The sequence below is a fragment of the Heptranchias perlo genome, unplaced genomic scaffold (genome assembly GCF_035084215.1).
Source record: "Heptranchias perlo isolate sHepPer1 unplaced genomic scaffold, sHepPer1.hap1 HAP1_SCAFFOLD_43, whole genome shotgun sequence".
Taxonomy (NCBI): domain Eukaryota; kingdom Metazoa; phylum Chordata; class Chondrichthyes; order Hexanchiformes; family Hexanchidae; genus Heptranchias; species Heptranchias perlo.
In genome coordinates this window covers 5,870,832-5,892,209 of record NW_027139442.1, presented here as the reverse complement: position 1 = coordinate 5,892,209, position 21,378 = coordinate 5,870,832, and the positions used below count along the sequence as shown (strand labels likewise).

Here is a 21,378-nt window from a genome sequence, read left to right as displayed (position 1 = left end):
AACGGAATCATTGACGAAGCCTTAAAATGAGCCGATTCTTTTCCCCAAGGCGTTCATTCCGGATTGTTACACTGCAGGGAACGTGTTGCTTATATGCGGGATATTAAGATCAGTAATTTATTATTTCAGAGACTCGCTCCACAGTGAGAAAGAGGAAGTAACTAAATTCTGATTCTCAGCCCTGAAAGTGGTGGTTAACGGGAAATCCGGGGGCGGTGTAAATCTGAATGAGAGCGAGAGCAAAGCAAAAGGGAATTGAACGAATCCCGGACCCGTGTTCACTTTATTGGGCAGTATATTCTACAGAGACAAACATTAAAATGGGGGAGTTTCACTGACTTTCTTTCAATTTCCCCACCAGATTCAAAGGATGATGATCGGAATGAATAAATTGACGACATAAGTGCTGTGGGCGGCTCTTAAAATAGCCGTTGTTTTTTTCAGTACGTTGTGGAGTTTTACTTGGAGCTGGTGTTCTTGGTCACCGCCTTTGTCCCTTCCGACACGGCGTGTTTGGCCAGTTCCCCGGGCAGCAGCAGGCGCACGGCGGTCTGGATCTCCCGGGAGCTGATGGCGTGGCGTTTATTATAATGGGCCAGGCGGGAAGCCTCACCCGCGAAGCGCTGGAAAATATCGTTCACAAAGGAGTTCATGATGCTCATGGCCTTGGAGGAGATGCCGGTGTCGGGGTGAACCTGCTTCATCACTTTGTAGATGCAGATGGAGTAACTCTCCTTCCTCGACTTTCTTCGCTTCTTGCTGCCTTTGATGGCGATTTATTCACCGTTTTTTGTTGCCCTTCTTAGGAAGTGTTTTCTTCACCGACATTTTCAAATTCAATTTCAGACACAGCATCAACCAAAATCCGCTCCGAGTTCAGAATATACGGGCAGCCCTTTCATTCTGCCAATTCATTCTGCATCTGTTAGTTTCGAGTACTGTGTGTGAGTGTGGGATTCATTCTGTATCTGGTACTATGTGTGAGTGTGAGAGTCATTCTGTATCTGGTACTGTATGAGAATGTGGGATTGATTCTGTATCTGGTATTGTATTTGAGAGTGGGATTCATTCTGTATCTGGTACTGTATGAGAATGTGGGATTGATTCTGTATCTAGTACTGTATGTGAATGTGGGATTCATTCTCTATCTGGTACTGTGTGTGAGTGTGGGATTCATTCAGTATCTGGAACTGTGCATGAATGTGGGATTAATTCTGTATCTGGTACTGTGTGAGTGTGGGATTAATTCTGTATCTGGTACTGTATGTGAATGAGGGATTAATTCTGTATCTGTTACTGTATGTGAATGAGGGATTAATTCTGTATCTGTTACTGTATGTGAGTGTGGGATTCATTCTGTATCTGGTAATGTGTGTGAGTGAGGGATTCATTCTGTATCTGGTACTGTATGTGAATGTGGGATTCATTCTGTATCTGGTACTGTATGTGAGTGTGGGATTCATTCTGTATCTGGTACTGTATGTGAGTGTGGGATTCATTCTGTATCTGGTACTGTATGTGAATGTGGGATTCATTCTGTATCTGGTACTGTGTGTGAATGTGGGATTTATTCTGTATCTTGTACTGTATGTGAATGTGGGATTCATTCTGTATCTGGTACTGTGTGTGAGTGTGGGATTCATTCTGTATCTGGGACTGTGTGTGAGTGTGGGATTCATTCTGTATCTGGTACTGTGTGTGAATGTGTAATTCATTCTGTATCTGGTACTGTATGTGAATGTGGGATTCATTCTGTATCTGGTACTGTATGTGAATGTGGGATTCATTCTGTATCTGGTACTGTGTGTGAATGTGGGATTCATTCTGTATCTTGTACTGTATGTGAATATGGGATTCATTCTGTATCTGGTACTGTATGTGAATTTGGGATTCATTCTGTATCTGGTACTGTATGTGAATGTGGGATTCATTCTGTATCTGGTACTGTATGTGAATTCGGGATTCATTCTGTATCTGGTACGGTATGTGATTGTGGGATTCATTCTGTATCTGGTGCTCTATATGAATGTGGGATTCATTCTTTATCTGGTACTGTATGTGAGTGTGGGATTCATTCTTTATCTGGTACTGTGTGTGAGTGTGGGATACATGCTGTATTTCTCAGTCTCTGGTACTGTAAGTGTTTGCGGAATTGAATCTGTAACTATAAGTCTCTGGCACTGTGTGTGAGTGTGAGATTAATCATTTATCTGTCGTCTTTTGTGCACTTTGTGTGTGTGGGATTCATTCTATATATTCAGTCTCTGGTTATGCGTGAGTGTGAGATTCATTCTGTATCTGTCAGCCTCTGATACTTTATTTGAGTGTAGAATTCATTCCGCGTCTGTCAGTCTCTGGTACTGTCTGTGTGTGTGGGATTCATTCTGTATCTCTCAGTCTGTGTGAACTGTGTGTGCGTGTCGGAATCATTCTGTATCTGTCAGTCTCTGGTGCTGTGTGTGAGTGTCGGAATCATTCTGTATCTTTCAGTCTCTGGTACTGTGTGTGAGTGTGGGATTCATTCTGTACCTGTCATTCCATGGTACTCTGTGTGAGTGTGGGATTCATTCTGTATCTGTCAGTCTCTGGTGCTGTATGTGGGTGTGGGATTCATTCTGTATCTGTCAGTCTCTGGTGCTGTATGTGGGTGTGGGATTCATTCTGTATCTGTCAGTCTCTGGTACTGTGTGTGGGTGTGGGATTCATTCTGTATCTCTCAGCCTCTGGTACTGTGTGTGATGGATTCATTCTGTATCTGCCAATTTCTGGTACTGTTTGAGTATCTGGGATTCATTCTGTATCTATCAGTTTCTGGAACAGTCCAAAAGTCAGGATTAATTCCATATCTGTCTTTTAATTGGAGATCAGCTTACAGTTTGGTGTTTGAAACTCTATCGTGTGTATATCTAAACCTATAAATAGTTTTCCCCATAGTAGTTAATTTTGAAAATACCGTGCACATTCGAATTTCTTGTTGCAGGTTTTAATGAGACAAGCTGTGTGCCCTTTGGACCAATATTAAACCTGTATCACAATGAACACTAACGCAATTGATCCTGGATCTCAGTCTCAAACTTTGAGATTTTTGGATTGCTATACAATGTGCAGCTCAGTCTGCACTAATGGAATTGATATTGTATCTTTCAGGGTGTCACTGTATGAGACTTTAGCACTTCTATGTAATGTGTTGCTCTGGGTCTAATCGAATTGTAACTTTCAGGTTCATAAAATGGGTGAGTTTTGAACTGGTAACTGATTTTGTTTCTCAGGTTATACTATCTTTCAGCATCTCTCACTCTGATACTATATGTGAGTTTTGGACTTGTATGTAATTTGTATCTCAGGTTACAGAATTTGGATGGATACTGCATCTTTTAATATCACAATGTGTGTGAGTTCTACTCATTATTTGAGATGAATCTTGGTTTACATTATTGGGGCTATTGCTGTATCTTTCAATCGGGCACCGTGTGTCAGTTCTATCTGTGATTTAATTTCTAGCTTAGGCTGCACTATTGTGAAATTGACACATTACCTTTCAATCTGATGGTGGGTGTGATATTGGACTGGGATTTGTGGATCTACCTGGCAGTTGTACTGAGTTGGGGTGAAATGGAAACAACGTCTGCCTCTCCTCCTCTGACTGTTTATTTGAAAGTGTGTCTGTGGTACTTGGCATCAGTGTGGGACTGACTACTTCTACTGTCTGAGACTGAGGAACTGATGACCTGTCTGTGTCTCTGTGCTCTGTGTGTGATAATGTACCTACTGTGTGTGAGAAGCTGGCTGCACTCTTCCTTGTGCCTCGGGTGGAGGAAAATCACATTTTTTCTGGCTCCTTCAAAAATTTGCCTGTAGAAAGACAAAGTATCTCTTGTAACTCAAGAACAGGTGAGGTAGAAAATACAAAAGTGATCAGTTTAATGGTCTGTTAATGATCATTTTGAATATCCACAAATGAAAACCAGCGATACAAACAGTGTCAGTGTCTGACTCCACTGCAATACTGCAGCATGCAGCTTCTGCACACCATAGAAACATAGAAAATAGGAGCAAGAGTAGGCTATTCGGCCCTTCGGGCCTGCTCCACCATTCAAAATGATCATGGCTGATCGTCTAACTCAATATCCTGTTCCTGCTTTTACCCCATATCCCTTAATACCTTTTGCATTAAAAAATATAACGATTTTCTTATTGAATACATCTGAGGACGAGGCCTCCACTGCCTCCTCTGGTCGCGAATTCCACAGGTTCACCACCATCTGAGTGAGTGAAGACATTTCTCATCTCGGTTCTAAAGGTGCCAGGTGTGTTGGGCTGTTTTAAAACAATTTCGTCACATCCAGACACAACAAAACACATCCCCTGCACTGATCCATGAATGGGACTACCGGATGGGACAGGGACCTTTGTACAGGCCTGGTTTCTAATCCCCTCTCCCATGGGTTCAACCGTTCAACCGAAACCAAACAGCCGCTGTTTAAAATGTGCCCTTCACACTTCTCACCTGATGCCTGCAATAGATGCTCTTTGTATAACTCCCCACATCCTTACTGTCCGGCTCTGGTTCCACTCTTCACTGTCCAATAACAATAAACAGGGTGAGACTGGACCTAAACCAGGACCATTCACTACTGGTTTGGGGAGAGAAAGCAGCATTGATTTTAAATAGCAGGTTCTTCCCATTCTGTCTCCCTTACCCTGGACACACGCTGTACACACACAACCCGAGAATGACCTCTCCCTTCCCCCGCTCACTCCATGTTCCGGGACCAGTTCCTGATCCACTCCGCCTCTTACAAACAAACCCCCGGACTCCCCCTGAACTTCCCCCGGACTCAATGCCGATCTCTGAGCCCATCTGCGGACACGGTCCCGAAGCGATGAGCTGCTGTAACGAGGCTGCTCTTTGCTCCCTTCCCCCGGGGGCCGTGATCTCTCCATTCCCGACTGTTTTGAACCATCTTCTTCCGCTCACTGAGGGAATGGCGCCCACAGGCCGAGCTGGGGGAGGGGATCGCGCATGCGCTCTTCTGCTCGCCAACAATCAGCGCTGGGGGCGGGGCTGAGTCACGCATGCGCAGGTATCTGGTTGAATTCCCAATAAAAATCGATGGAAACTTTCCCCAGTTGGAATTTTTCAGAGTCTGATCAAAGGAAGTGGGGCTGGGGGAAAGGTCAGAGGGAATGGGGTCCACAGGCAGTGCAGGAACAGGCACCAGAATGGGAAAGAGTTGGGATTCCACCAGTGCCTAACGCTGGAATCCAGACTGACTTTACAATCTCTAACTATTAAACGAGATGTTTCCATCCCTGCTGTTTCTCTCGGAATCTTTTGATGGTAAAGAGCCTTTCAGAGATAAAGTGGGCGGCTGTGAAATGAGCCAATGTATTCTGTTCATTCTTGAACTTTTTACTGATAAAACTGACGCTTGAGGAAGAAACTGGAGGGAGGATTTCTCAAACCATTCCTGGAGAAAGCAGGAGGAAAGAGTGAGTCGGTGCATTTTCTGGGACGGTGTAGGATTAATATCTGACAGCAACCGTCCCAGATTAATTTAATCAGAGTAAAACTCTCGATTACTGATTGGAATACCGAACGACCTTGAGCTGCAAAACCGAATATAGTGCAACATGCAGAAGAAGATTAAATTGGCCCATTGTTTTTGACACTCTCTGCAATGTCACTGAGGGTGGGATTAATAATGTGTCTGTCTCTGGTATAATATCAGTGAGAGATGAGATTTCATCGTCTGTCTCTCCAATGGGATCTTTCTGGAAAAAAACGGAACTTTACAGGTCAGTCTGCAACTGATACTGTGGCACTGTGTCTCTCCGCTCTCTCACTCACCGTGTCTGTCGCCCTCTCTCTCCCTCTCGCTCTCTCTGGCGCTTTATGTGAAGGTTGGATACTGCTATTGAGCGTGATATGAACACACTGATAGGAAGTGTAAGTCTGACAGTGTCTCTCTCTCTCTCGCTAGTACGGACATGAAGGTGGGATACTGTCTGATATAAAAGAGAGAGAATGAGATGTCCGGGCCAGACATCACTCCAACTGGGGATGTGTTCGGCTCCAGTCCCAGTGCATGGTCAAAATCTTTTCACAGATTCAGGGTGAGAGTCTCTGTGGGACGGTAACACTGGCGGAGAAATTCCGCGTCATAACTCAAACCGGAACACATTAGACTCTCCAAATGTTTGTAAGGTGTTTGTAAACTGCTGAACCCGTCTGGGTGGGGATGTGGGGAGTTAGAACAGGGAAACAGACTGAAGTGGAGGAGCCGAGTTGATTGTTATTGAATGCAATGTATTCAGGCAGGAACATTACTGACTTTGCATTGTAACGTGGCTTATTTAAAAGCTCCGGGTGTGTTGGAATCCTTGAATATGCATTTGGACAGTTACATGGGTAAGATGGGTATAGAGCGATATGGGCCAAGTGCAGGCAATTGGGACTAGCTTAGTGGTATAAACTGGGCGACATGGACATGTTGGCCCGAAGGGCCTGTTTCCATATTGTAAACTTCTATAAGTCTATGATTCTACAATATGAAGCCCGAGTTTGTAAGGGTTTGTGCGGAGCGCTGTGTTTCGGTTCGATTATCGTTAGAAATCAGTTGTCGGAGAGAACTGGAGGTGGAGCTGGAAGATCAGAGTCCGCCATCTGCTCTGTCTGTTACTCTGGCCCCGCCCGCTTTCCCTGTTTAATCCCCCATATGGAATCAAAGCGGGCTGGTGGACTCGAAACACGGTTTACTTGTTAACAGGACGAAAGGCGAGTAATGTGTCTGATCTCCTCGGCACCAGACAATTCACTGTTATTTGTATCTGTACAAATTTACATCTCAGTGATTCCCCAGTGAGTTTGATGCGTGATGTAAATGATCCAACAAAATAGAAGAGAAACAGAGCCAAGCGCTGAATTCCACAGATGTGGAAAGGTTAGTCGAGCAGTTCTGGTGATGCTTTAAGAGCCCAACATGGCAAGTAGTTTAAATAAATAAAATAAATTTGGTGATGCGTGGACTGGTTCTACAGGTCACCGTTTAAAGTACCGGACTGTGGTCGGTGCCCCGACTCCAGTCCCATTAATTCCTCACCTCGCCTACAACGAGAATAAAGCAGCTCAAAGCCACACCAGGAGCATATCAGCGTCTCCGTTCAGCCAGTAACCACCACTTTCACAGATACAGTGGGTGGCTCTGAAAAGAGCCTTTACATCGAGTTACTTCGGAACTACGGCGCAGAAACAGGCAATTCGGCCCAACTGGTCGATGCCAGTGTTTATTCTCCACACGAGGCTCCTCCCTCCCTAATTCATCTAACTCTATCAGAATACCCTTCGATTCCTTCCTTCCTCATGTGTTAATCGAGCTGCCCCTTAAATGCACCTGTGCTATTTGCCTGAGCTACTGCTTGTGCTAGCATTTTCCACATTCCAACCACTCTTTGGGTAAAGCAGTTTCTCCTGAATTCCCTATTGGATTTATTAGCGACTATTTTATATTTATTACCTCTAGTTTTGGACTCCATACAATTGGAAACATTTTCTCGATGTCTACCCTACGAAACCCCATCGGAAGACCTCTATCAGGTCACCCCTCAGCCTTCTCTTTTCTAGAGAAAACACCCCCAGTCTGTTCAGCTTTTCCGAATGAGAATATCCTCTCATTTCTCGAATCATGAGAATTTCTTTTGCACCTTCTAAGCCCTTTATATAATATGGAGACCAGAACTGTGCACAATACTCCGAGTGTGGTCTAACCAAGGTCCCATACAATTTTAACATAACTTATTTTCTTTTCAATTCTATCCATCTATAAATGTATCCTAGTGTTTGATTTGCCTTTTTATGACCATATTAACTTGCGTCGCTACTTTCAGTAATTTGTATATATGTACCACTAGATCCATTTGCTCCTCTATCCCGCTCACCCTCACTGACATTCTATCGTTGAACTGCTGTAATATTGTCCTTTAGTAATATTGCTACTCCTCCTCCTTTCCCTATTTCTCTTATTGTCTAAGCAGTATGTGACTTCCTTATTCTTCATTCTGCAACTTTATTAATGTTCTCTTGCATTTTGATGCATTCTTCCTTTGTATTAACTATATCCCCCAATTTGTTGTCGTCCACTAATTTTGAAATTGTACTTCCAATTCTCGAGTCCCGAATTTTTAATGTAAATTGTGAACAACAGTGGTCCCAACACCGATCGCTGTGGAAATCCACTTCCCACCTTTTTGCCAATCTGAGTAACTACCCTTAACCTCTATTCTCTGTTTTCTTTTTTGTTGCCAGCTTGCAAACCATTCTTCCACCTGTCCCCTGACTCCGTGTGCTCTGAACTTAGCCATGAGTCTCCAACGCGGTACCTATCAAAGGCCTTCGGAAAACCCAAATATACTGCATCTACGACATGAACCTTGCTCTCCATGGGTCTTTCAGTGTGTTTACACTACCCGCTCACCCTCACTGGCATTCTATCTTTGAACTGCTGTAATATTGTCCTTTAGTAATATTGCTACTCCTCCTCCTTTCCCTATTTCCCTGTCCTTTCTAAATATCTTATAGACTTGAATATTAAGCTGCCATTCGTGCCCAGCTGGTAATCAGGTCTCTGTAATGATTTAATGTAATTATTTAATTTTACTCAATGGCTGATGTGAGCTGCGGGAAAATGTATTTCCAGCTGGTCAAGTATTGCAGGTATCGACTGTCTCTTCAGTCCGATGTCAGGTGAAGAATCAATGGCTGTTGTGTAATTTTCGTCGATTGGGGGTTGGCGACATCTACTGGGCGGAAACGGGAACTGCAACAGAGCGAGAAAGGATCCGTCAGAAACCAGTTGAAATGAAGAACAAAATTCAACAGCCTGCAGTGTCTGTTCAGGGTCTGAGGTTTCGGAGCAATTTGCTTGTCTTTGATTGCCAGCGATGGTGCTATAGTAGTGAACATAGCTGCCTTCCAAGCAATTGACTCGGGTTCGATTCCCAGCCATCGCATTTCAGTGTTTTTATTAATTTATATCCTTCATTAAGATTGCCAGAGAATTTGTTGGCGTTCAGCTGGATATTGTTTCAAAAACATAAACTGTTAGAATTATAGCAAAATGTTTTCAACGTTAATTTATTTTCCCTATAGAAGGAATAGAGGACAAACATACTGGAAATAGTGAGCTACCAAGGGTCTTCTGAGAGTGAGAAAGGCAAATGATATGTTAGCTTTTATTGCAAGGGTGTTGCAATATAAGAGTAATGAGGTCTTGCTGCAATTGTACAATGAGGAGATATTGTGTAAAATTGGCCTGTATTCGCTGGAGTTCAGAAGAATGAGAGATGATCGCATTGAAACGTGTGCAATTTTTCGACGGCTTGAAAGGGTAGATGCGGAGAGGCTGATTCCCTGGCTGGAGAGTCAAGAACTTGAGGTCAGAGAATCAAGATAAGGGGTTGGCCATTTAGCATCGACATGAGGAAAAATTTCATCACTCAAAGGGTTGTGAATCTTTGGAATTCTCCACCCCAGAGGGCTGTGGATGCTCAGTCGTTGAATGTTTTCAAAGCTGAGATCGATAGATTTTTGGACGCTAATGGAATCAAGGCAAATGTGGATCAGGCGGGAAAGTGGAGTTGAGGTCGAAGATCAGCCATCATCTGATTGAATGGCGGAGCAGGCTCGAGGGGCCGTATGGCCTACTCCTCCTCCAATTTCTTATGTTCTTATGTAGAGAGCCTTATATCCAAGTCTGCTGATGAAACTAAGTTAGGTGGCACCGTAAACATTATAGATGGGAGCAGAAAGTTGCAAAGGGACATTGACAGATTAAGTGAGTGGGCAAAACTGTGACAGATGGAGTTCAACGTGGGGAAGTGTGAGGTCATCCACTTTGGACCATGAAAAGATAGATCAGAGTATTTTCTAAATGGGAAGAAACTAGGAACTGTGGGTGAGCAGAGGGATTTATAAGACCAAGTACAGAATTCACGAAAAGGTGCAAAAATAAGTTAAAATGGGAATGGTATTTTGATGTTTATCTCAAGAGACATGAAATAAAAAGGAATGGAAGTTATGTCATAGTTATACAGAGCTCTGGTTAGACCTCATTTAGTTTTGGGTACTGCATCTCTGGTAGGATATGAACATATGAAATATGAGCAGGTGTAGGCCATACGGCCCCTCGAGCCTGCTCCGCCATTCAATAGATCATGGCTGATCTTGAAGCTCATCTCCACTTTACCGGTCTATCCCCATATCCCTTGATTTCCTGGTCCAAAAATCTATCAAACTCAATATTGAATACACTAAACGACTGAACATCCACAGCTCTCTGGGGTGGAGAGAACAGCATCAATTAAGATAAAGCGAATGAAATGAAATGTGTCATACAGTTACATCTCGCTGCTCTGTCTGACCATTTTGATCGCTACTTCCCTGGAGAGGGATTTGAAAATTTGATGGAAAAGCGTTAGGTGAAAGATCCTTTTGGTTTCTAAAATCCTGAATCAATAAAGAAGCTAAACTTGATGCCTGAGCAAGAAAACGAGCTGGTGCGACTTACCTGTGATACGCACTGAAAACACGCCACAAGTCATTCAGTTTGTCATCTTTTTCGATCAGTGCTTTCAAAGAATATGCTCTGTTAAGTAAGATTAGTGTTATGTTGTTGCTGCCGTTCACAACAACCTACATGTGCGAACTGGAATTTTCGAATTAACAAGAATAAAAACAAGAGCAAGAAACCTGATATGCGTGCAGCGCTTTCATCTTGTGATCCAGATTGGAACGAGATCATGAACAACAGGCAGACCCATCCGTCACATTAAGTAAGTGCAACTCATCCTGACCGTTTTCTTATTGTATTTATACTGTACTTAAAATGTTTTTCAAGGAACGTCGAAGTCTAATTTTAGTTATTACTTGAAGTGAAATGCAGAGTGAGCATGGACTGACCTTTATTGGGATTTGATGAAAGCTCCAGTCAGAGGATATTATTGTTTTGGGTCCCTGGGGGAAGTGTTTTTCTTCCACTGGATAACGAGAAAAATAGTTTGAGAAACACTGTTCTACATTGTACCGTGAGTGTCTGTTCAGCAAAACGGCTCTGAATTCCTCAGTCTCTATTTCTCGATACGGTTCTGTGCGCAACTTGGGCAATAAAACACTGATCGACACCCGGCCGCAGGCCCCACAATCCCCCGCGCCCGAGAAACCCCTCTATCTCTCCAACGCGGTGATTTCCTGGTCAGGCTGCGCATGCTGCCCAGGCCCGCATTGTATTTTGGGAGCGCGTCGCTCCTGTGGTTTGTCTCGAGTCGGACTCGGTGGAAACTGGAGAAGAAACCGGGAAGCGGCGGGTCGGACGTGGGATGCCGCCTGTCGGGCCCCGAGCCCCACTCGGTGTTGCTGAGACTCCGCTCAGTGTAAATGCAGGTTGTTGTTGAGCTGCTCCCGTTGGCCTCCGCGTTACCGGACAGAATCAGCCAGGGACGGTGGCTGTGCTGCTCCCCATGCTAGAAATGCTGACAGCTCGGTATATCGGCTTACAAGTACAGAATTACCACTTGGCCGGGTACTGGAGGGCAAACAGTGACTGGGCCCGAACCCCACCATCACGCAGCACCTTCAGGAGAGAAAGGAGAAAAATAGAGGCTGCGATGAATCTGGATTTCAAACAGCGAGGACGTGTCAAGGATGGAGTGTGTGGGACGGGGGCTATACAGCTTAATAGGGGCAAGGAGGGAGAGTGTGTTGGACGGGGAATTTACAGCTTAATAGAGGCAAGGAGGGAGAGTGTGGGTCGCGGGATTTACAGCTTAGGAGGTGCAAGAGCGGAAAGAATGTTCCCGAGAAACCAGAACTGTCTGTTGTGAATTTCTAACCTGTATTACAGTGATGATTTTTGTAAATGATGAGGACAGATGCATAGACTAGACTTGTATTGTCTTGAATGTACAAGATTACGCTGTGATCTAATTGAGGTGTTGGAGAAGATTAAAGGATTTTATGGGGTAGATAGAGAGAAACTATTTCCTCTGGTGGAGGAGTCTAGCACAAGGGGAATCACTTCAAATTAGAGCTAGGCCTTTCAGGGGTGAAGTCAGGAAGCAATTTTTCACACAAAGGGTAGTTGAAATCTGGAACTCTCTCCCCCTGAAAGCTGTTGAGGCTGGGGGTCAATTGATAATTTCAAAACTGAGATTGATATATTTTTGTTTGACAAGGATATTAAGGGTTATGGTATCAAGGCGGGTGGATGGAGTTAAGATACAGATCAGCCATAACCTAATTGAAGGACGGAACAGGCTCGTGGAGCTGAATGGCTGACTCTTGTTCCTATATTGCTAAATGCAGCCATCAGTAATGAGGATGTGGATGGCAAGGGCCTTGTTCACAGTTGAAAGGACATCTGGAGGGAGATGTGGAGAGAGGAGGTGACTGATCAGGGAGTGTCTGCAAATGAAGTAGAAATGGTGACGAGGTAGGGAGTGTCTCTAAATGAAGGATAAATGATGATGGGTCAGGGAGTGTCTGCAAACGAAGCAGAAAGGATGACTGGTCAGGGAATATCTGTAAATGAAGGAGAAATGGTTACGGGTCAGGGAGAGTCTATAATTGAAGTAGAAATGGTGATTGGTCAGGGAGAGATGGTGACTGGTCAGGGAGCCAAAATCACCAAAAGTGGGAGATATCACAGATGGTCAACTGACAGGCAGCTATAGGGAGCGACATATTGTCGAAAAGAGGATGAGAGCATAAACACCCAGCCAGAGTCAGCACCTTCAGTGGAGGACAGGGTGGGGAACCAGTGAGTGGCTGGGTTTAGTTCCACACTCACTGGTTCCCCTCCTTCTCCTCCCCCGAAGGTTCCGACTCTGGCTCGGTTCAGTTCTACAGAGTCAGGACCTTCAGGGGAGGAGAGGGAGGGGAACAAGTGAGTGTAGCACTGAACCCAGTCAGAGTCAGGACCTTCAGGGGAGGAGAGGGGGGGGAACAAGTGAGTATAGAACTGAACTCAGTCGGAGTCAGGACTTTCAGGGGAGGAGAGGGAGGGGAACCGGTGAGTGTAGAACTGAACCCAGTCAGAGTCATGACCTTCAGGGGGAGTGAAAACATAAATAGAAGGAAAAATGTTGGAGATGGTGCGATGGGTTTGGATTTCAGCAGAGGGAGGAGGGGGAGTGTGAGGGGCGGGGATTTACAGTCTGGGGGAATGAGCGGGAAGAATGTTGCATAGAAACTGGAATTGCCTGTTCTGAATTTCTATCCTGTATTCCCTGTATTCACAGTGAGGACTTTTGTCATCTCCTTTTACAGGGTATTAGAAGGGGAGGATTTGCAGATGGGAAACTCAAACCAAACATCACATCAAGATCTGACAGTCACTCGACTCACCAGCACCTGAAGATCATCTGCCTTTGAATATAGAAGGAGGAATGTTTGTCTGTTCCGTCTCTGAGAAGAGATTTCAAACATCAGTGTAACTGGAAAAACACCGAGACACACACACCCGAGTGAGAGTGTTCCAGTGCACTGACTGTGGAAAGAGCTTTAACCAGTTATACAGCCTGAAAAAAACACCGCACCGTTCACAGCGGGGAGAAACCGTACACGTGTTGTTTGTGTGGACGAGGCTTCAACTGATCATCCAACCTGGAGAGACACAAGGACACCCGTACCACGGAGAAACCGTGGAAATGTGGGGATTGTGGGAAAGGACTCAGATTCCCGTCCCTTCTGGAAACTCATCGACGCAGTCACACCGGGGAGAGGCCGTTCACCTGCTCCATGTGTGGGAAGTGATTCATTCAGTCATCCAGTCTTCTGACACATCAGCTTGTTCACACTGATCAGAGACCTTTCAAATGTTCTGACTGTGAGAAGAGCTTTAAAAGTCAAACGGAACTACTTGCACACCAACGGACTCACACTGGGGAGAGGCCGTTCACCTGCACTGAGTGTGGGAAGAGATTCACCCAGTCATCCCATCTGCTAACACACCAGCGAGTTCACACTGGGGAGAGGCCGTTCACCTGCTCTGTGTGTGGGACGGGTTTCACTCTGTCACCCAGCCTCACTGAACACCAACTTGTTCACATTGATAAGATATCCTTTAAATGTTCTAACTGTGAGAAGAGCTTTAAAGGAACAAGTGATCTGCTGACACACCAGCGTGTTCACACTGGGAGAGGCCGTTCACCTGCTCCGTGTGTGGGAAGGAATTCACTCAGTCATCCAGCCTACTGATACAGCAGCGTGTTCACACTGGGAGAGGCCGTTCACCTGCTCCGTGTGTGGGAAGGGATTCACTCGTTCATCCAGCCTACTGATACACCAGCGTGTTCACACTGGGAGAGGCCGTTCACCTGCTCCGTGTGTGGGAAGGGATTCACTCGTTCATCCAAACTCATTGAACATCAACTTGTTCACACTGATAAGAGACTTTTCAAATGTTCTGACTGTGAGAAGAACTTTAAGAGAAAAAAAGAACTGCTGACACACCAAGGACTCACACTGGGGAGAGGCCGTTCACTTGCTCGCTGTGTGGGAAAGGATTCACTCAGTTATCCAGCCTCATTAAACATCAACTTGTTCACACTGATAAGAGATCCCTGAAATGTTCTGTCTGTGAGAAGAGCTTTAAAACAAAGTGGAATCTTCTCACACATGAACGTATTCACACTGGGGAGAGGCCATTCACCTGCTCCGTGTGTGGGATGGGATTCACTCAATCATCCCACCTGCTGAAACACCAGCGAGTTCACATGTGACTGCAGGGGTTGGATTCTGCTGCTATCGCTGCTGTGAATCACATCCAGGACTGAACCATGTTCATTCTGACACTTGGGGTTTGTTTCTGATGTTAATAACCCCTTTAACTAGGCTGGAGTTTAGTATTCTGTACAAGAGTCAAATAAATCAGCGTTCCTTTAAAGCCAGTGTGTCTAGTGCTTGATATCTTGATGAAAAGACAAGCTGATTGTAGATTATTATGAAGTGAGTAGAATCCATCTTATAACTGGGTTCCTATACCTTTTAAAAGATGGATACACAAGACGTCCAAGTCGGACAAGACAGATTGTCCCAGCACTGACTGTGTGTATGACAGGACAGACTGTCCCAGCACTGAATCTGTGTATGACAGGACAGAGTGTCCCAGCACTGACTGTGTGTATGGCAGGACAGACTGTCCCAGCACTGACTGTGTGTATGACAGGACAGATTGTCCCAGCACTGACTGTGTGTACGGCAGGACAGACTGTCACAGCAATGACTGTGTGTATGACAGGACAGAGTGTCCCAGCACTGACTGTGTGTATGGCAGGACAGACTGTCCCAGCACTGACTGTGTGTATGACAGGACAGAGTGTCACAGCACTCACTTTGTGTATGACAGGACAGTGTCCCAGCACTGACTGTGTGTATGACAGGACAGACTGTCCCAGCACTGACTGTGTGTATGACAGGACAGAGTGTCCCAGCACTAACTGTGTGTATGGCAGGACAGACTGTCACAGCACTGACTGGGTGTATGGCAGGGCAGACTGTCACAGCACTGACTGTGTGTATGACAGTACAGACTGTCCCAGCACTGACTGTGTGTGTGACAGGACAGAGTGTCCCGGCACTGAATGTGTGTATGACAGGACTGAGTGTCCCAGCACTGATTGTGTGTATGACAGGACTGAGTGTCCCAGCACTGACTGTGTGTATGACAGGACTGAGTGTCCCAACACTGACTGTGTGTGTGAAAGGACAGAGTGTCCCAACACTGACTGTGTGTATGACAGGACAGAGTGTCCCAACACTGACTGTGTGTATGACAGGGCAGAGTGTCCCAGCAATGATCGTGCGTCGAGTGTACATGGGCTGTGGGCGGAGATAAATGGGTGGGGTAGAATCCATGATAGGGTGGATTGGCATGGGGTTGTCCGAGGAGATTAAATCGGTTGGAGGAGGTTACAGAGATGGGGAAGGGGAGAGGACCATGGAGGGTTTTGAACACGAGGATGAGGATCTTAAAATCGAGACGTTGCCGACCGGGGGCCAGTGTAGTAACACACGAACAGAAACTTACGGGTCACTGCCCGGCAGACAGGTGGAGAAGACATTGATGTCCGCGGAGGAACAGTCAGGGTCACAGCAGCAGTCGAGGGGTTGAAAATGAGGAGGGGTTTTGATGGAGTCGATGGGGAGAAACTGTTGCCACTGGCTGGAGGGTCCGTAACCAGAGGGCACAGATTGAAGGGAATTGGGAAAAGAGGCAGAGGGAGATGAGGAGAATGTTTTTCGGCAGCGAGTTGTTCTGATCTGGAATTCACTGCCTGAAAGGGCGGTGGGAGCAGATTCAATAGTAAATTTCAAAAGGGAATCGGGTCAATCCTTGAAGGGGAGAAATTTGCGGGACTGTGGGGAAAGAGCAGGGGAGTGGGACTAATCGAATCGCACTTTCACAGGGCCGGCACGGGCGCGATGGGCCGAGCGGCCTCTTTCACAGAGCCGGCACAGGCGCGATGGGCCGAGCGGCCTCTTTCAAAGAGCCGGCACAGGAGCCGTCAGCCCGACGCCCGCCAAGCCCGCTCTCCCATCTCAGGCCACTCCCGGGTGCGGGCCCTCCCTTTGTCGGGCGAAGGCCCGCATCATCTTCCTCCTGGCCCCGGATCAAGGACCGCGTCTTGACGTCAACGCGCTAAGGTGAGTGACGCTGACCCGTGTCACTTGATGGGAGGAGTCAGTCCGGGGTCCGGGAGGGGGTTTGTTCGAGCTGTCAATCAAATGGCCCGGAATCAGCACTCACTGCGGAAAGGGATGAAGATTTTGTTTAAAAATGCGAAATCTGCAAGAATGAATTTAAAATATAAAGCTACAAAAAAGGCAAGAAATTGCAAATACAACAATCTGAATTAAAAACAAACGTCCAAATTCATATTAGGCTGATGGCCTGGGTCCTCCTGGGTCCTCCTGCCACTATTCGTCTTCTCTCCCTCGGGCATAGGATGAGCAGATTGATTTAATGTAACCTTTTTAATGCATAGGATGCTGGATGCATGGAATGGCCCAGCAAGGGAGGCAATGGGGCCTGATTGTATCAACAAATTCCAGAGAGTTGGCGAATTACCTGATAGCGGTACCTTGGAATATGACAGCCTAGAAATTGGGACCTTAATTAATTTTTCTACATATGCAATAACTTTTAGTGATTGTTGTACCTGGACACCCAAACCCCTTTGCTCCTCTACGGTCATTAGTTTCTCATCATTAAGGAATTAATCCTATTTCTCACCTGGTGCTTGAAGTAGATGCTCTTTGTTTATCTTCCCATATTTTTCCTGTCCGGCTGTATTTCCATAATTCACTGTCCAATGACAACAGACACGATGAGAATGGAACTTTTAAAAAATATTTCAAGACATACTTTATTTCATACAATTTATGGATACAGACAGTTCAATGTAAATATCACAGTTACAATTCAAAATAATACAATATAGATCGTACACATTACGAATCCATTATTACAATTCAACACACTGTACATATCTTAGAATCATTGAATTATAGAATCATAGAAGTTACAACATGGAAACAGGCCCTTCGGCCCAACATGTCCATGTCGCCCAGTTTATACCACTAAGCTAGTCCCAATTTCCTGCAATTGGCCCATATCCCTCTTTTCCCATCTTACCCATGTAACTGTCCAAATGCTTTTTAAGAGACAAAATTGTACCTGCCTCTACTACTGCCTCTGGCAGCTCGTTCCGGACACTCACCACCCTTTGAGTGAAAAAATTGCCCCTCTGGACCCTTTTGTATCTCTCCCCTCTCACCTTAAATCTATGCACCCTCGTTATAGACTCCCCTACATTTGGGAAAAGATTTTGACTATCTACCTTATCTATGCCCCTCATTATTTTATAGAGTTCTATAAGATCACCCCTTAACCTCCTACTCTCCAGGGAAAAAAGTCCCAGTCTGTCTAACCTCTCCCTATAAGTCAAACCATCAAGTCCCGGTAGCATCCTAGTAAATCTTTTCTGCATTCTTTCTAGTTTAATAATATCCTTTCTATAATAGGGTGACCAGAACTGTACACAGTATTCCAAGTGTGGCCTCACCAATGCCCTGTACAACTTCAACAAGACATCCCAACGACTGCATTCAATGTTCTGACCAAAGAAACCAAGCATGCCGAATGCCATCTTCACCACCCTATCCACCTGTGACTCCACTTTCAAGGAGCTATGAACCTGTACTCCTAGATCTCTTTGTTCTATAACTCTCCACAACGCCCTACCATTAACGGAGTAGGTCCTGGCCCGATTCGATCTACCAAAATGCATCACCTCACATTTATCTAAATTAAACTCCATCTGCCATTCATCGGCCCACTGGCCCAATTTATCAAGATCCCGTTGCAATCCTAGATAACCTTCTTCACTGTCCACAATGCCACCAATCTTGGTGTCATCTGCAAACTTACTAACCATGCCTCCTAAATTCTCATCCAAATCATTAATATAAATAACAAATAACAGCGGACCCAGCACCGATCCCTGAGGCACACCGCTGGACACAGGCATCCAGTTTGAAAATCAACCCTCTACAACCACCCTCTGTCTTCTGTCGTCAAGCCAACTTTGTATCCAATTGGCTACCTCACCTTGGATCCCATGCGATTTAACCTTATGTAACAACCTACCATGCGGTACCTTGTCAAAGGCTTTGCTGAAGTCCATGTAAACCACGTCTACTGCACAGCCCTCATCTATCTTCTTGGTTACCCCTTCAAAAAACTCAATCAAATTCGTGAGACATGATTTTCCTCTCACAAAACCATGCTGACTGTTCCTAATTAGTCCCTGCCTCTCCAAATGCCTGTAGATCCTGTCCCTCAGAATACCCTCTAACAACTTACCCACTACAGATGTCATGCTCACTGGTCTGTAGTTCCCAGGCTTTTCCCTGCCTCCCTTCTTAAACAAAGGCACAACATTTGCTACCCTCCAATCTTCATACACCTCACCTGTAGCGGTGGATGATTCAAATATCTCTGCTAGGGGACCCGCAATTTCCTCCATAACTTCCCATAACGTCCTGAGATACATTTCATCAGGTCCCGGAGATTTATCTACCTTGATGCGCGTTAAGACTTCCAGCACCTCCCTCTCTGTAATATGTGCACTCCTCAAGACATCACTATTTATTTCCCCTAGTTCCCTAACATCCATGCCTTTCTCAACCGTAAATACCGATGTGAAATATTCATTCAGGATCTTACCCATCTCTTGTGGTTCCGCACATAGATGACCTTGTTGATCCTTAAGAGGCCATACTCTCTCCCTAGTTACTCTTTTGCCCTTTATGTATTTGTCGAAGCTCTTTGGATTCTCCTTTGCCTTACCTGCCAAAGCAATCTCATGTCCCCTTTTTGCCCTCCTGATTTCTCACTTAACTCTACTCCATGCTGTACAATACAAAGTGAAATGTCCTTACATGGTGGCCTTGCCCCATACAGACTTTGCGTAGGCTGCATCTCGCTTCAATATGTCCCACAGCACGTACTCTTCGACCATGGTGTGTGCCAGTCAGCAACACTCGGTCGTGGGCAGGTCCTTCAGCAGGAAGACCAGCAGGTATCGGGTGCACCAAAGGGCCTCCTTCACTGAGTTGATGGTCTTCCAGCAGCAGTTGATATCTGTCTTGGTGTGCACCCCAGGGAACTGCCCTTACAACACAGCGGGAATGGGGTGATAGAGGTGTCGGTTACTTATGTAAATCGGAGTATTATGACGTACGCGGGACACCATTCAATGTTGGTTCCAAATGGGTGGAGGAGCCGCCCTTTCGATGGGCATTGAGTGGTCCAGAATACTGAGAAGTTTCTTCTTAATTTATATTTTGTGGGGCAAGGAGGAGCCGGAGAGATTTTCCTTGGCCTGCTGCGGCCGTGAGAAATCTCCCGATCCCTGATCGTTTCAGGAATCTATCAGGAGGTTTCCTTCTACTTCTGTGTAAACAGGCCCACCCTCAGGTCCCATTAAACTCCCTGCAGTGAGTAAACATTGCTGCACAGCAGCTCAGAGAGGAAACGATCTCCGGAACGCCCCACTGGAGTTTGAAATTACATTAATATTTTACCAGTTCGTAACGGTCCGGGTGTTGGTCCATTATTATTCTGTTCTGGTCAAAACAAATATCCCAATGAACAGGATGCTGTCTGACCCTGACAGCTCACCCTCAGTCCATCCCACCAGGCAGTGTGTGTGAATGGAAATAATCATCAACCGATAACGAGGATTTGTGTTTATTCATTTCAGGATTAAACGTTTAATATTGAAATTATATTATTTCCAGACTCATAACAGCAAACAATTTCATGTTAGAATCACAGCTTGTATCATTTCACAACACTACATATGTCACGTAAAATATAATTCGTGTCTTGTATTTCCAAATTTATTTGAACTATTGGATTGATATCAGTTACTTTATTGAACTCATTGATGTCAATGGATAGCAAAATCAGGCGCGGCGAAAAGAGTGCGCCCGATCCGCTACCGCCCGTCTTACGCCACCGCCAAACGTGAAAATCCACTCGAACTTGCACTTTATTTAATTTCGGATGAAAAGTCTTGAGACGTTTCTATGAGTTAACTAATGTAACAATTAGATTCAGTGGGTATTTCACTCCGTTTATCAGCTCCTCTCTGAACTTACTCTGGGTCACAGCATAAATACCCGTGTTGGTGCAGGAACTGAGAAGTTGAAGCATGAATGCGGCTGACTCAATGTCACTGGTTATATAGTTCTGGACGTTTGATATACGCACAGAGATAACATAAAAAGCTTCTGCGCTCCATAACAATATAAAACTGCCTGATATGCTGAAGAGTAAAATGATGGATTTCCTTCGGTTCTCCATCTCTGGGTCCTTGTGACTCTCTCCTTTGCTGCGGCCCCGGAGTCCCCTGCGGACTCTGCTGGCCGTTAAAATGTGCCTGGCGGTGAGAACATTGAACAGCAAAATCAGAATGAATGGGAGACAAGACGTTAACACAAGATTAAACAAGTCAAACGCTGCCCATGCAGTTGAAGTGAAAAAGGTTGGTTTCCAGACACAACCCCGGGGTACATTGTCCATTATATATTCCGGGCCAATTGCAAAGTACCAGGGAATGTTTAGTAAACAGCTCAGCGCACTCACCACCCCGATAACAACACCCGCCGTTTTCTCGGTGCAATATTTTGTTTTCAGCTTCTGACAAGAAATGGCCACAAATCGATCAAAGGTGAAAACCACTGTGAACCAGACAGAGGCCGCTATGGCTGCTGAACTCAGGCTGGCAATGAGACGGCACACGGGGGTAATGGTC

General features: G+C 45.4%; 1 long non-coding RNA gene and 1 pseudogene across 1 annotated transcript; one reads left to right on the top strand and one right to left on the bottom strand.

Moving 5' to 3' along the window:
* Positions 1-264: 264 nt before the first annotated feature.
* LOC137312371 (uncharacterized) lies at positions 265-4,691 on the bottom strand. The gene is made up of 2 exons (XR_010960702.1): positions 4,508-4,691; positions 265-3,852 (listed from the first exon to the last, which is right to left on the bottom strand). It is a non-coding gene; the product is annotated as an uncharacterized lncRNA (long non-coding RNA).
* Positions 4,692-9,335: 4,644 nt separating this feature from the next.
* On the top strand, positions 9,336-14,939 carry LOC137312553 (zinc finger protein 501-like; annotated as a pseudogene).
* Positions 14,940-21,378: the final 6,439 nt, after the last annotated feature.